This window comes from Elgaria multicarinata, chromosome 15 (genome assembly GCF_023053635.1).
Source record: "Elgaria multicarinata webbii isolate HBS135686 ecotype San Diego chromosome 15, rElgMul1.1.pri, whole genome shotgun sequence".
Classification (NCBI taxonomy): domain Eukaryota; kingdom Metazoa; phylum Chordata; class Lepidosauria; order Squamata; family Anguidae; genus Elgaria; species Elgaria multicarinata.
The window spans coordinates 20,831,350-20,847,967 of NC_086185.1; positions in this window are offsets into that span (position 1 = coordinate 20,831,350).

A 16,618-nucleotide genomic window follows, 5' to 3' on the forward strand; every position below is an offset into this window, starting at 1 on the left:
CCTGATGCTGGATCAGACCACAGGTCCATCTAGTCCAGCTCTCTGTACCCACAGCGGCCAACCAACCATCAGCCAGGGATGAACAAGCAGGACATGGTGCAACAGCACCCTCCCTCCCACACTCCCCAGCTACTGGTGCACACAGGCTTATTGCCTCGAATACTGGAGAATACAACCATCAGAGCTAGTAGCCATTGATAGCTTTTGCTTCCAGGAACTTATCCAACCCCCTTTTAAAGCCACCCAGATTGAGGCCATCACCACATCCTGTGGTAGTGAGTTCCATATCTTAACTATGTGCTGTGTGAAGAAGTCCTTCCTTTTATTTGTCCTGGATCTCCCACCAATCAGTTTCATGGGATGACCCCGGGTTCTGGTATTTTGAGAGAGGGAGAAAAAGGTCTCCCTATCCACATTCTCCATACCATGCATCATTTTGTACACCTCTATCATGTCTCCCCTTAGCCTCCTCTTTTCCAAGCTAAACAATCCCAGTTGGTGTAACCTTCCCTGGAGATGCTCCAGCCCCTTAATCATTTTAGTTGCCCTTTTCCACACTTTTCCCAGCTCTATAGGCAACACTGTATTGATGTCTGACTGACCTCCAAGAGCAAGGAATTCAAAAGAAAGAGGGCCACCACACTTATGGCTCTTCTCCTTGTGGACCCCAGTAGGGCCATAGGGCCATGTGGAACCACCTCAGCATCCTCAGAGTTTTCTTTGCTTGGGCTCCAAAATGAACTTCAGAAGTTCGTAAAAACCTGCCTTAAAGAAAAGACAAGTTTTATGGGATCTAAAGTTCTTCTGAATCTCAACATAGATTTTATACCCGAGTCAAAAGTCAATGGCCTCCAAATCGGTCTGAGCCAAATCAGGCCATTTTTCAAAGCACTGAATTGTGGTCTTGAATCCAATCTTGTGATCAGTGCACATCACTAAGAAACATGAATGTACTCCAAACATTTATTTATTTACTTATATATTTTTATTTCTTAAATTTTTATACCACCCAATAGCCAAAGCTCTCTGGGCAGTTCACAAAAATTAAAACCATGAAAAGCATAATAAAACAACCAATAGTCTAAAAACACAAATACCATATACAATATAAAAAGCACAACCAGGATAAAACCACACAGCAGAAACTGATATAGATTAAAATATGGAATTAAAACAGCAAAGTCTAAATTTAAGTTAAATTAGGTGTTAAGATACTGAGAAAATAAAAAGGTCTTCAGCTGGTGATGGAAGGAGTACAGTGTAGGAGCCAGGTGAACCTCTCTGGGGAGCTCATTCCACAGCCAGGGTGCCACAGCAGAGAAAGCCCTTCTCCTAGTAGCCACCTGCCTCACTTCCTTTGGCAGGGGCTCATGGAGAAGGACTCCTGGGGTTGATCTTAAGGTCCGGGCAGGTACATATGGGAGGAGGTGTTCCTTCAAATAACCTGGCCCCAAGCCGTTTAGGGCTTTGAATGTTAGTACCAGCACTTTGAACATGACACTAAATGTTGCCCTTTGTGTAATGTTGACACTGGCAGTCCCATCTATCTGTACTTAATAAGCAGGAGAGGTGGCAGAGGTGACAACAAATGAGGTCTTCTCAAATAGGGATGTGCAAGAATTTTGTTAAAGTTTGCAAAAGCAAACTTGTCCCAATTGTAATTGCAAAAGTGAACACGAACAACGGTGTCTCCTTTGGAAAACCTTTGCATGTTAACAAACTTGCATTTGCATTTTTTTTTAAATGTGCACTTTAAAGAATATCATCCCCCCCGCCCCATAAATGCACATTATTATGCTTTTACGTAGGCCCATTGTGAATTTGAGACTGCTCTTTTTTTTTTCTTTTTCTTTTTTTTAAGAAACGTGCATTTTCTCCATTTGAAATGTGCACTTTTCCCATTCAGATGAAACAAATACAAATCAAAATTAAATGCAGGAAATGAGGAGAGCTGGGATTGAAGATGGTGTTCGAAGAATCATTGCAGTCACAAAAAGAGCTTGTTCTCCCATTCCTGGTCTCAAAACACAGTCATTTCCCAGCTCCAGCTCCAAAACTCTCCAAGGTTATTTTCAATACTTTTGACAAATATCATCCTACCCTAGATTATTTTAGACTATGGCTCAACCATTTGGGGCCTTTATGTTCTCTCTGCTGATCTCAGCTATTACCCACTTGATTTGATTTGCATAAATTTTGTTTTTGAATGTTTGCTCTAAAATAGAAAATATCTTAGAAGCAAACAGACACAAATAACATCCCGGGCCGAACATTCATCTTTAATGTATTAATATGTGTTATCTAAAAGGGAACATTTTTCACTGGTTGATTTAATTATGGTTTTCATGACTTTGGCACTAAGGGGGGGAAATATCTGTATAAAAGTTTTATGAGAAATGAAAATACGTCTTAATGTACTCTCTACGAGAAATTTCCAGACTAAAAGCCAGCCATTTGGAACATTAAGAGACGTGGCTAAATGTCTGATTTACTTTTATATCACTCCCAGTGCAATCCTACGTATGTCAACTGAGAACTAATACCCATTGAATCGAATGGGATATACCCCCAGGTAAGTGTATATAGGATTTTAACCTAAATCTGCAAAGTACAAAGACAACTTATTATTATTATTATTATTATTATTATTATTATTATTATTATTATTATTATTATTATTTATATAGCACCATCAATGTACATGGTGCTGTACAGAGTAAAACAGAGTAAAACAGTAAATAGCAAGACTCTGCCGCATAGGCTTACAATCTAATAAAATCATAGTAAAACAATAAGGAGGGGAAGAGAATGCAAACAGGTACAGGGTAGGGTAAGCAGGCACAGGGTAGGGTAAAACTAACAGTATAAAACTAACAGTATAAAGTCTGCACAACATCAAGTTTTAAAAGCTTTAGGAAAAAGAAAAGTTTTTAGTTGAGCTTTAAAAGCTGCGATTGAACTTGTAGTTCTCAAATGTTCTGGAAGAGCGTTCCAGGCGTAAGGGGCAGCAGAAGAAAACGGACGGAGCCGAGCAAGGGAAGTAGAGGCCCTTGGGCAGGCGAGAAACATGGCATCAGAGGAGCGAAGAGCACGAGCGGGGCGATAAGGTGAGATGAGAGAGGAGAGATAGGAAAACAGGGGGAAAACCCTCACATAACTCGAGAAACACGTTTGCACATTTTTTACAGGCATAAGTGATTTCCTGTACCCAAGAGGGTTTTTGACGTCAGCTTTTCAAAGTTTGGCTCCTTGCAGCATACGGTGTGATGCTTTTTAAAACAAAAAGTAAAATAGAATCATGGAATAGTAGAGTTAGAAGGGGCATATAAGGCCCTTGAGTCCAACCCCCCGCTTGATGCAAGAATCCACCCTAAAGCATACGTGACAGATGGTTGTCCAGCTGCCTCTTGAATGTCTCTAGTGTGGGAAAGCCCACAATCTCCCTAGGTAACTGGTTCCATTGTCGTACTGCTCTAACAGTCAGGAAGTTTTTCCTCATGTCCAGCCGGAATCTGGCTTCCTGTAAATTGAGCCCATTGTTCCATGTCCTGCACTCTGGGATGATTGAGAAGAGATCCTGGCCCTCCTCTGTGTTACAACCTTTCAAGTATTTGAAGAGTGCTATCAATCTTCTCTTCTCCAGGCTAAACACGCCCAGTTCTTTCAGTCTCTCTTCATAGGGCTTTGTTTCCAGACCCCTGATCATCCTGGTTGCCCTCCTCTGAAAAACGCTCCAGCTTGTCTGCATCCTTCTTGAAGTGTGGTGCGCAGAACTGGATGCAATACTCTAGATGAGGCCTAACCAGGGCCAAATAGAGAGGAACCAGTACCTCACGCGATTTGGAAGCTATACTTCTATTAATGCAGCCCAAAATAGCATTTGCTTCTTTTGCAGCCACATCACACTGTTGGCTCATATTCAGCTTGTGATCTACAACAATTCCAAGATCCTTCTCATTTGTAGTATTGCTGAGCCAAGTATAGTTGTAGCTTTCCATATATCTCATGTCTTTTCACATGGAACCTCATTTCTCGCCCTGCAGGAATACCTCATGTGGCAAGGAGGAGGAGGAAGCATATCAAGCATGCTGAGCACACATGCTATATTTGAGTGATGGAGCTAGCCTATAAAACCTGGCTCCACCTCCAACTGGGCCTCTTCACTTTCTGGCTCCCTCCCTCCCTCTAAGCACTATGGGATTAGCTAGTCATTCCCTTTAGGAGGGCTGAATAGGAATTTTTACCTGCCTTGAATTGGCTATTGTGACATGGACTTTTTGTCTACTCCATATGGATTTGCTAAATTAGAGCAAAGTGGGTTAAATAGGTTTATTTGGAATATTTTTAATATTCTAGTGTGTTAAACCTAAGGTGCCTGGAGTGTCCCTTGCCTGATGTCTACAGCCTAAACCCCATGTTATTGGGGGAAATGAAGGTAAAGGAAGGAAGGTGGGACTTTTAAGAAAGCCAAATATCCTTCAGGAGTTGCTCAGGGGGGTCTAGGTCATAGAAGAACCCTGATAAATGTTTCTCAGAGCGGCTGAGGTTTAAGTGGAGTGTTCCATTTTGCCATTTCAGTTTCCCATTTTTTTGTGGAAGAGCAATGATGAATAGCCCCTTAATTAATCACTTTCCCCCTCGCCATGGAGGAGGGGGGAACATGTTTCCTTCTCTTCTTTTTTTTCTTTCTCCTCCCACCCACCCCCTTTTAAAAAAAAATGAGAGAGAGGAAAAGTAATTAAAACCTCTCCCCTAGAACAGGAACTAACTAAGAAGCAATGCTGAACAGGTCACAATTACAGGCAGAACACACAATGAAGAAGCTTCTGATAAAAGTTGCAGTGAGGGCACTGCCGAACAGGGCCCATTTCTGTGTGAGCAATGCAGGAAGATCTTGCCCGTGGGCAATGTAATTCCATTATAATAGAGCACTTTGGTAAGTGTCATGTCTAGCCACTTTTTAAGTTCTACATCCAGAATGCCTCAGGAGAGTTAATATCTATTTAGCTATTATTTAATTAATTTTAAAAATACATATTTATGATATATTCAAACTGAATAAGCCCCCTCCCCGGCAATTTATTTACAATGTATTTTATTAATTAATTAATTTTTATTTATTATTTCATTTATATCCTGCCTTTTTTCCTCCAAGGAACCCAAGACGGCGTACATAATCCTCCTCCTCCTCTCCAGTTTATCCTCACAACAACAACAACCCTGTGAGGTGGGTTGGCCTGAGAGTCTGTGACTGGCCCAAAGTCACCCAGTGGGTTTCCATGGCCGAGTGGGGACTAGAACCCGGATCTCCCAACTCCCAGTCCAACACTGGGTCTCCTACAAAATGGATACATTTCGTAGCTGCCTTTTAAGTCTGCAGTCTTCCCAAAGCGACTTACAAAACCACCACAAAATATTAAAATGCAAACAATAAACTAAATGAAAACACAGCTATTATAAACAACAATTAAGAGAGACTGCATGAAAAAGTGATGCCGCTATTGAGGAATAATTGCTGACAAATCTCTGATGATCCCCAAATCACAATTTTAAAACCACAGCTATAAACCCCATTAACTCTGCATCCATACAATATTGATAAGGTTTCTTCCAATTACAATGTGACCCTGCTACATCCGAGTCATAAGAATTTTTTCCTCTCATCTTGCGAGAATTTATTCCTTGATTAACCTAGCTGTCTTCCTGTATTACGGATCCGTCGGGATGTCACCAGCCGTGCTATCCTGCTTATCCCAGAGGGGAGGAGGTCTCAATCGGGATCTAACACATTTGTATAATTACCTTAAGCCTTGTCTCTATCATAAATCCCTATCAGGGTTGGGTTTTTTAAATTGTGTCCTCTAAATTATGTTAAAAGGCTTTTTTCTTTCTCCCCCTCTCAAATTGGCAGCATTTTACTCTAGATTCACAGACAGCTCGGATCATAATTTACAAGATGGATGGGAAGATACAACAAGAAGAAGGAATCTTCCTGGCCTCTTTTCATTGAAAATGGTTCAAATTTTGGAGGGAAGAGATTTAAATACAGAACTGTGGTGTTGGTGTTTTTCTTCTTCTTCTTCTTCTTCTTCTTCTTCTTCTTCTTCTTCTTCTTCTTCTTCTTTTTTTACAGTTCAGCATCCCTCCCCCATGTTCGTGGCACCTGAATCCCAAAGTTATCTTCCAGAGACAGATTATATTTGGAGTGGTCATAATTGTTTTGATTTGCCAGCTTGCTGAATTTTTATTTATTTATTAAAAGCATTTTACCCTACCCTTTAGCCAAAAAATGCTCCCCAAGTGGTTTATAGGAGATCAGTAAAAAAAGAAGAAATCAGGCTTACAATCTAAAAGACACAACAGAAAAGGTAAGAAGAAGGAAGAGGAAAATTGGCAAACTCAGCCACATGTTCTTAGCTGCATATAATGGCCCCATTCAGAAGACACCTTAAACCATGACTTTAACAATGGTGAATAAAGCTTTTTGCCTTATTCATCATGGTTAAAGCTGTCTTCTGAACACAGCCTGTCTTTCCGGCTTAACCACCATGGTTAAAAACATGGTTTAAAGTGTCTTCTGAACGGGGCCAATGTAACTTTGTTGTTAAATTGATGAGCAGCTGTGTGGGTTACATTTAAGCTCAGAGCACATTGAGTCTGTTCAGACAATATGCTAAGTCATGGTTAGGCCACTAACCTTTTGTAGCAAATGGTTAGTGAGCATGTATAAACTGTGGTTATGTAGCCATCATGGTTAGGAATGGGTCACATGACAAGCCTTATTCACTGTGGTTAAAGCTGTGGTTTAAGGTGTCTTCTGAACAGGGCCAATGTTTCATTCAAGATGTTTAATCACCATGGCTTAGCATGCCCTCTGAACAGGATCACAATTTTTTAATTTACCTGTTGTCAGGGTTCCTTCTATGTCTTGGACCCCCTGAGCAACTCCTTAAGGATCTCTGCCCTCTTAAGAGTCCCACTCTCCTCCTTTTACTTTTCCCTTCCCAGTAATGTGGGGTTTGGGCTGTAGATGTGGGGTCACACCAGACACTTTTGGGTTAACGTTAAAAGAAAATAAAAGTTGCAAAACACAAGTCTTTTACCCTAGCTGCTTTTAGGCTTCCCCCTGCCTCTTTTTCCTCATGCTCTTGTCCTTTCCTGGCTGGTTCTCTCACTCTTTTAGACCTTCTTCCCCCAACACAGAAAACACTGTTTCAGTCTTGAAGAAATGAAACTTAACTGAAGAAATGAAACTTAACTGGGAGATGAATCTTAACCAGAGAATTGAAACTACTCTTCAGGGATGCCCCTCACCCAAAAGAAAACAAATAAAAAACCAGGCCTCTAAGCCTGACTTTATTATCTTGCCCTGTAGGTCTCAAACCTTTACACCTATCTACTTGAAGAGTAAGTGTCCTCCAGCGTAAGTCTTGATGCCCGATGGAGCAGAAAGGAAATGGTTTCCCACATGTTTGGGTGAATGTGACAGTAATCAATTTTCCATTACATACACAAGGCCAAGAAGTTAGTCCTGCCTGCAGCAATGGGCTAAAGGAGTCAGTAATCCAACCCCTCCCATTTTTGTTGATGATCAGTAACAGCTCTACTCCATCAGCCTCATTTTGATGCAAGCATGGTTATACAATGGGAAGTCCATAGATCGCTTGGGACATGGCACAAAGTTCAACAAATCTAGTTAATTACAAATTGTTAATCATTAGGGCTTCAACCATGTTTGCAATGTAGATTGAATGACTTATGCTTTTGCATTGCAGTGTGTCATTATATCGGTGCCTTTTGCTTAGTGTAGATAAAGGGCAAGCCGTGTATAACTAATTTGATTAAACTTCTGGCAGAGCTGTGACAACATTTGAAAAGAAAGGAAATAATCTCTTTATAGCATGCAAAGTCTTTCAGTATTTTGCTGGGCAACTGTCTAAGCTAAACTTGAGTCAATCTGATTTGTTTGCTCCTGGAAACAAAATAGTCCCTGACGTTTGCCCAAGTCTTTGAAATTTCGTTGTTGTTTGAGTCAATACAAAAACTCAAAATGGCGCAAGAAAGAGGAGATGGAAGGGTGGTTAAAATTCCACTTGAGATTTATTGATGGCTGCTTCTCATAATATGATTGCATCATGCATTCTGTCATTCCATGGAGCACTTCATTTTAGAAGTCCCATTTCCACCTAGCTACATTGTCTACCTTATGCACTTTTCATAGGAGGGATGGGAGACATTGACCAGTCATGTAGAAGGCCAAAAGATCAAATGATGCTTCAGAAATTGCCCTCCACATATTCAGTGAATGAATGGAGGAGGAGAGGTGACACCCCAACACTGTTAACTGTTGCTCCAGCTGACCTGACCTTTGCACATTTAGTTACAGGTCCCCATGCAGTCTAGAGCCCAGCAGCCCGTCTACACTTGTCTAGATGAAACGTAACAAGTTGGCAGAGATGACGTCAGCAGTCACGTGATGCTGTTGTTGTTACGTTTCTTCTGACTTTTAAAACCGTTCCACTTTCTGTTAAAATTGATTTAAAACTAACAATGTGCCCCAACCTTTCGTTGTATTCAATGCCATCTTTCAAAGTCATGTCTCGTGACCATGGTCTTTGCTTCCTGATTAGGACAAGTGAGGGCTTTTCTAGGGGAGGGAGAGCTGGCACAACGCGACGAGTTGGAGGGGGAGGGGGAGGGAGGGTGGTGAAAGAGGGGACAGAGGCTTAATTTTTTAAAAAAACCGCTTATCTTTCGGGGCGCACGTGGCCCCTTTAAGACGCTGCAAGGCTTCCCTCGTCCCTACGCGTCGCCCCGCCTCCCTGCCGGCTTATCCCGGCAGGTCTAGCTCAGAGTCACCGGAAGAAGGAGGTTTACTTCAGAGCCGGGAGGAGCATAATGAAGAACGTTCTAAAGAAGAGTGTGCCCGGGTAAAACGACAGAAGAAAAGGTATTTCGATTGACTGGGCTCAAGTTGCATTTTGTAACGTAGCAAGGGAGGACGCAACAATGCACTTAAACAACGGTGTAATGAATAGTGTAGATCCTGCCCAGATCGCATGGGCAACCTATGCACATATAGCCGTATGTATATAAGCTCCCCTGTTAGACTTTTGCTGGACAAAGAGAGGTCAACATGTAGAGAAAATGTGGGGAACATTTTTTTTGGGGGGGTGGAAGTGGTAGAAGTGCTGCCCCTTAATATGTTTGTTTATTTTAAATGGTGAATCACCTTCTATTCATTGGGACACTACTGTTACTTTCTACTGTTAGTTTTTCCCTACCCTGTGCCTGCTTACCCTACCCTGTACCTGTTTGCATTCTCTTCCCCTCCTTATTGTTTTACTATGATTTTATTAGATTGTAAGCCTATGCGGCAGGGTCTTGCTATTTACTGTTTTACTCTGTACAGCACCATGTACATTGATGGTGCTATATAAATAAATAATAATAATAATAATAATAATAATAATAATAATTGCAGTAAATAAATACAAGGAACAAATACCCAACAAATGGAAGGGCTGGAGAGGGGAGGGCAATTTCACTGAATTTCTCCAGGGAGGGGAGAAATTCTCCCACAATTTCTCACAGGTGGGCATCACTATTGGCAAGGGTTGAACACCTTCTATCTTTTGGGGGTTTTGTTCTTGTTTTTTGCACTTCCACTGCAAGTAGCAACAGCATCAACTGTGTGGGCAGCCTGGCCCCCAGTTTGCATCCTCCACAATGCCCCATATACAGAGTATCATTCCAGGGCATTGTGGAGAGGGAACAATGCAGCCACTACAAAATAATAATAATAATAATAATAATAATAATAACAACAACAACAACAACAACAACAACAACAACAAGGAGAAAAATCTGAAAAGTGCCCTTTTATTTCTAGGAGGTAAGAAGAGAAAAATCTCAGGGATTTTCTGAAAGTTTTCTTTCCCCTTGAAAGAAGCCTTTCTTTTTCTGCCTCATTCTCAGGACATTTTATAATTTATTTTGAACGCGTGTTTTTTTTAAGTGTTTTTTACCTTAACTAAAAAACGGTGAGGTGGCTGAGGGTACTGTCTATATGTTTTTATATTTTTATTTTTTTAATTTATTTATAATATTTCTGTACCACTCCCTATCCGAGGATTTTGGAGTGGTGAAGAAATTACACATCTCTCCATTGCTCTACCGTCTCACAGGCTGCCTGCACTTTCTGATCTGAAAAGGCGCTATGGGAGGAATACATTCATGATGTCTTCCCTTGGGTGGGAAGTGTGGGAAGCCAAGGAGGCTACAGGCTGTCAGAGAGATGACTGTACAATGAAAGGGAGGAGGCTCACACAAACTCCTCAGTCATCTCATAAGCAGGGTAAGCACAAGAACCATGAACCAAACCTATAAGAATTTCTCCAAATGTTTCTTCTCCTTTGAATTTCTTTTTTGAAAGCAATTTCTTTTTGTTATGGCTAACCCTACTGCCCCTGTTTTGGGAGAAGGTGTTTCAGGTAATCAATCAGAATCAGATTCAAACCCAGAGGAGGAGGCGCCAGACACCAGCTAGCTTGTACCAGTACAGAAGGAAGCTCTCACAGGCGATTCACCAGCTGCAAGTCAGCCCTCTCCAGAGCTTATCTCCTCAAGGCCAAATCCTATGCACTCAGTGGGAAGTGAGCTTTCTTCTGGAGGAGAGCACCCCGACAAGCTAGCTGATGCTAGGGTCTGCCAGAAGCTAAAACGCACAGAGTGGAAGGAAGGCGTGAGAAAGTCAGTCTGACTAGGATTGCACCAGAACCTGCCTCTGCACCAAGCTCTCTGAAGTTATGGGCGTTTGGGAAGGGGCTTCCTGTTCTCCTTGGTCAGACAATTGTCTCACTTAGTTTGCATAGTTTTTGCCTAGGGGGAAGTTTCCAAGAGATTAAATTCTCTTCAGGTAGAAGAGATGTTTGCTGCTGAATAAAAGCTTTGTAGATTACCTAGCAGGCCTCGTCATTTGTCTCCCATCAAAAGCAGGAGCTTTCTGAGAAACACAACACTTTTCTATCCAATTGAATGAGAATGGTTGACATTTTTATGGTCAAGATTTTCAGCACAGCGCTACTTTCCAGACATGGCTGTGCCAATGGTCCTTCTAGATGGGGATGATGGAATTTATAGTGTGGCATAAAGGATTAAGGCAACGAAGGGGTGCCAGCCATCCCCTGTGATATCTTCCCACTGCCCCTTACCACATACTTTTTAACAGCCAGTTCTCCTTCTCTATGACAGCTTTCTTGTTATACGCTGATAAATGTCATTCACTGTGGATCTGCTTTGAAAACAACTAATTTTAATTCATTAAGTAGCTTTTTCATAGAATGAAGCTGAAACTGTTTATAGATTTAAAAGCTCTTCGTTTGATTCTTTTCTAGCATTAGTGGGAATGAAGCGATTTAGAGTTAACAAGCAATTCATTTTGGAGAGCAAACCTTTGATTTAGACTGCCATTTCAGCAAGCTTCAATAAATTATTTTTTAAATGTCATTTTTGCATTTCAAAATTTGGCTTTTCACTCTTTAATGGAGTACGGAAGTACATAAAATGCCTGTTGTATGGGATTAGCATAATTCCTTGGATAACTCCAAAAATCTTTAAGTACCACTATATCATTAACTAATACAGGATTTCCTTTTCTCCCCACAGAGAATACTGTGATCATGCCACAGTGTTGAAATCTGGCACCCTGTATAGTGTAGCGTCCAGAGCATTTTGAAAAGAAAAGAAGGAGCATGTTTCTAGACCTCCTTGTTCCAATTTAAAAAATATATACCGAAGAGTTTTAGGGCACCTTAAAGGCTAATCGATTTATTGTGCTATAGACATCCATGGAGTAGATCTCCCTTCAACATAGGTATGAAATGTTATTCTCCTTTGGCAAAAACAGGTGCACACATTGGTTGTAAAGGGGTGTGTGTACAGTGTGGTCAAAAGGTCATCAAATACAAGAGGATCTATCCATGACATTTAAATCCATAACTGAAACATATACAAGACAAGTACATTGAGCATTTAGAACAGCACAAATTTGGGTTGGGGGAAAGGGAACCAGTGAGCATTGTGGGGGGGAATAAGAGAAACCAGGAGAGAGTGGAGTATGGACGAAGGGAAACACCTGTGGCCTCAGGGAGCCCTGTTAGGGATTGCTATGAGGAGGCCAGGGTTCACTTGGACTTGTTGTTCCTCCCACTTCTGGGAAACAAGAATGTAGAATCATAGGATTTTAGAATTGTGAGGTCATCTAATCTCATGACTCTCCTGGGGCGATTCCTCATCAGAGCTTGAAGCTTTATAGCCACATGTCCCTCAGAAACAGGTTGCCTCAAAGGATCCTGGTCCTATCCAAGACAGTCCTGGCCATTCAGAGTTGATCCCTTCAGATCTACCTCCTTGAGGAGCAGAAAGCTCGGCTTCTGAGACATTGGGCCTGTTCAGACAACACACTAAGCTATGATTAGGTCATTAAGCCTTTTGCAGAAGAAGGTTAGTGAACATGCTTAAACCGTGGTTGTGTAGCCATCATGGTTAGGAATGTTTCACATGGCACACTAAGTCATAGTTCACATGACACACTAATCCATAATGTTTAGCTTAAATGCTTAAGCACCTTGGCTTAATGTGTCATCTGAACAGGGTCAAAGAGGGATGCTGAATGGCCCCACGAGCACTGTTATGGAATTGAAGCTGTAAAACTTTAAAATTTCAATTGGCCACCATTTTGTTTCAAGATTGCGGGCCACATTTTTACTATGCCTAAATCCAGCTCTCATAGAGTTAAAACAAATCCTATAACTTCCATAACAATCAGAGGCACTGTTTTTTGAGTCTATGAAGGACACATAGACAAAAACTTCTATAGAGAGAAGAGAAGAGATGCATAAAATGATGCATGGCTTGGTGAGAGGGAAATTTCTCCCCTCTCTCTTAACTCTAGAACCTGGAGTTATCCAATGGGAGGGTCAGGGCAGATAAAAAGAAATACTTCTTCACATTGCATAGAGTAAAACTGTAGAATTTGCTACCACAGTGATGGCCACCAACTTGGCTGGATTTAAAAGAGAGTTAGACAAATTCATGAAGGAGAAGGCTATCAGTTGTTACTAGTCATGATGGCTATTTACTGCCTCCAGGATCAGAGGCAAAATGCCTTTCAATACCAGTTGCTGGGTAGGATGCTATTAGACTCATACCCTGTTTCAGGGTTTCCCATCTGGTTGGCCGCTATGGGAACAGAATTCTAGACAATATATGCCTTTGGCATGATTTAGCATCACTCCTCTTATGCTTTTCTGTTCCTATTGCTTCCAGTTCTAGGTGCCAGAGAAGTTGGAATGTAGAAAAATTGGAAAAGGGGGGGGGGGTTGGAAATGGTGAACAATTCCTATGGGAAAGGTTGAAGGAACACAGTATTATGTAGCCTGAAGAGGAAAAGATTGAGTAGAGATGAATGAAATCTGACAATTTTGCTTCCTCTCAGTTTTTCATTTTTCCAGTCTTAAGTTCAGTTTATCTTGAACTTTGTGAATTTCTCCAGTCTTCAGTTCTGTTCACCCTGATCTTTGAGGTTGTTTTTAAATATATATATATGCATGGAAATTCCTTAGTATTTTGTGCATGATTCTTCTGATACAGACATTTTTGTTCAATGTTGCAAAATATACAGACTTTTGCAAGTAATCCTAGTGTAATATAGTTTTGAACATTCTTTCCCATAATATATACACATTTGTGTTGTTGCTGTTCCAAAATTCAGAATTCTGAAAGATAACTGAGTTTTTGTTCATGTAGTGGTTCAAAGTGTGGAATTAGGTCAGTTTGCATTAAACTGAATAAAATTCTTCCCCAACACTAAGATTGAGGGAGGATTTGTCAAATCCCTTAACTCCTGCCACATAAAAAAGGACAGATACCGCCAAGTAGGGATCAGCAAATTTGTCAAGCTCAAACTTGTTGAGGTCTTTGTTTTTCCACTGCTCCATCCTGGTGCTATGTGAGCTTTTCATTTTGTTTGATTTTTCTGCAGAGAAATCTGTACATATTTTGTGTGTATATCAGTACCAGAAAAAAACTTCACGCAAGTCTTCACACTAAAATCCACTCCTGGTTTTCCATGAACTCTTTTTTCCCCCCAACAACATAATATGGGGACAAGGACTTCCAGGTTGTTGTTGTTGGGTTGGATCCAACCCTCGCATGAGCAGAAGACTCCTCAAGCAATGGGACTTCCCTTTCGTCCACTCCCCCCTTCAGAGAGGGATGTACAAATCAACAAAATTCAAGCTCACTAAAGTTCAACGAAGTTCTCAAAGCTTGACTTGATTCCATATCAGATTTTGAACTTTGGTTTTTTTTCTTCTTTTCACATGAAAAATACGCTACCCACCCAGCCAACGGTTTGGGCAGGAAAGCGGCCGTTGTGGGTGGGAGGAGCAGGAAGAAGACGCCTCACGAAGCTCAAAAAGGGAGCCATGTGAGGCAAGGTGGGGCTGCAGCTATAAAAGGCTGCCCCACCCGAAGCTCGGCTGCTTTGTTTTCGGCTCCCAACCTCCCACCCTGTTCCTAGTATGGGATGAGCCAGTAGCTCCCTTTGGAGGGAGGGCTAAGTAGGAATTTTTTCCATTCATGGTTTTTGCCTGCTTCATACTGGTGGTGTTATTGCGGAAAGGTGTGTAATTAGGTTAACTTGTGGCAGGGAATGTGCGGCAATAGACAGTATTAGATAGGTCCGGTGAGCACTCTGGCACCCTTTTTGGTGATCGGCATATCCAGAGGACCTGCTCCTTGGAGGCTGCATAGCTCATGTGTCAGGATATGGTGTGCCTTTGGAGACCGCTCTGTCTTCACCTTCTCACTGCCATTCTGGCAGTGGGCGGGGGTGTCGTAGGGCGGTCTCCACACACTTACAAAGTGTCACATAAGCAAGAAGCCGGAATTATCGACTGAGATAAGGATTTAATTCCCTCATTTTCATGTGCAGATCCAGGGAGGGAGGGATTAATATTATTTTAAATAAAGAGGCCCTAGTTAACCCAAGCTCATGTCTGTGGGCCTTCCTAGACGAGGCCTTAGCGCACCTTCAGACCCGGTTTCCCTGCTGTGCGTCCAGATGACGCACAGGGGAATCCGGAGACAGGCCGCGCTGAGGCCTGGTCTTACGCGCCATAAGCGAAGTCGCTTATGGCGCACCTTTTCCCCAGCTCTGGCCTCAGGCCGGGGCTGGGGGAAGTCTAGCTACTTCCGTGGCTTTTTGCGGCTACTCGCTTACGAGTAGCCGCGAAAAGCCACGGACCTGGCACAGTGCTCATACGAGCGCTGTGCCCATCAGCCCGGGGGGGGGGGGGGGAAGAGAGGGGCAGGAAGGATGGCAGGGGGGGGTGGCAAGGGGGGAGGGTGGGTGACAGGGAGAGCGCTGTGCGCCGCCGCCCAAGGAAACAGGAGAGCGGCGCTTGCCTGGGCAAGGGCTGGCATGGGGCGGCATTGCCCGGGCAAGTGCCGCTCGCCTGCTTCCTCGAGCGGCGGCGCTCTCTCTGTCACCTGCCCTCCCCCCTTGCCACCCCCCCTGCCATCCTTCCCCCCCCCCCCATAAAAAAAACGGACTTACCAGTCCGGAGTCTTCGGGCCACACGCGGCCCCTTTAAACTGAAAAAAATGGCGGACGCTGCAGGGATCCGATGTCCCTGCACGTCCACCGTCTGGAAGCTGCGGCGGTGTGCGCTAACGTTAGCGCACCTTGGCCCCGCCTCCCTGCCGGGATAACCCGGCAGGTCTAGCAAAGCCCTGTGTCTTTATTCCATGCTTCCACTTACATCTGCATTTTTCCAAATGTGCTCATTCTTCTCCCATGGATTAAAGCATACATGTGTCAAGTTTTATATTTGACTCCTGACTCTCCTTTACTCCTCAAATTGAGCCAGTTGCTAAATCCTGTCATTTTTTTCTTATATAATATTGCCAGGATCCGACTGTTTTTGTCTGTCTCTTCTGCCAAGACTCTTGTTCATGCTTTGGTTATTTCTCGGCTGGACTATTGTAACCTTCTTCTGACTGGCCTTCCTTCTTCTCACATCAGTTCGTTGGTTTCTATTCACCACTCTGCTGCTAAATTCATCTTCTTGGCTCAATGCTCTGATCATGTTACTCCACTTCTGAAATCCCTTCATTGGCTTCCAATTCACCTCAGAATCCAATATAAGCTGTTCCTGTTGATTTTCAAAGCTTGACACAGTCTAGCTCCTTCCTATCTTTCTTCTCTCAATCTCACATTATTGCCCCGCTCATGTGCTTTGCTCATCGAATGCCATGTTCCTTACTCGCCCAAGGATCTCTACTTCTCTTTCTCGGCTTCGCACATATTCTCTTCCTGCCCATTTTGCTCTGGAACTCTCTTGCAGAGCATTTGCGGATCACAAGTTCAGTTACTGTTTTTAAAGCTCAATTGAAAACTTTCTCTCCCTCTCTACAGCTTTTAGAACTTGAATTCATTCTTACTTTCACACTGTGAGTTTTATTGTCCCCTGTGCCCATTTGGTGCGTTTTATTATTGTTTAAATATGATTTTATTATAATGTAACCCTATGTGGCAGGGTGTTGCTGTTTT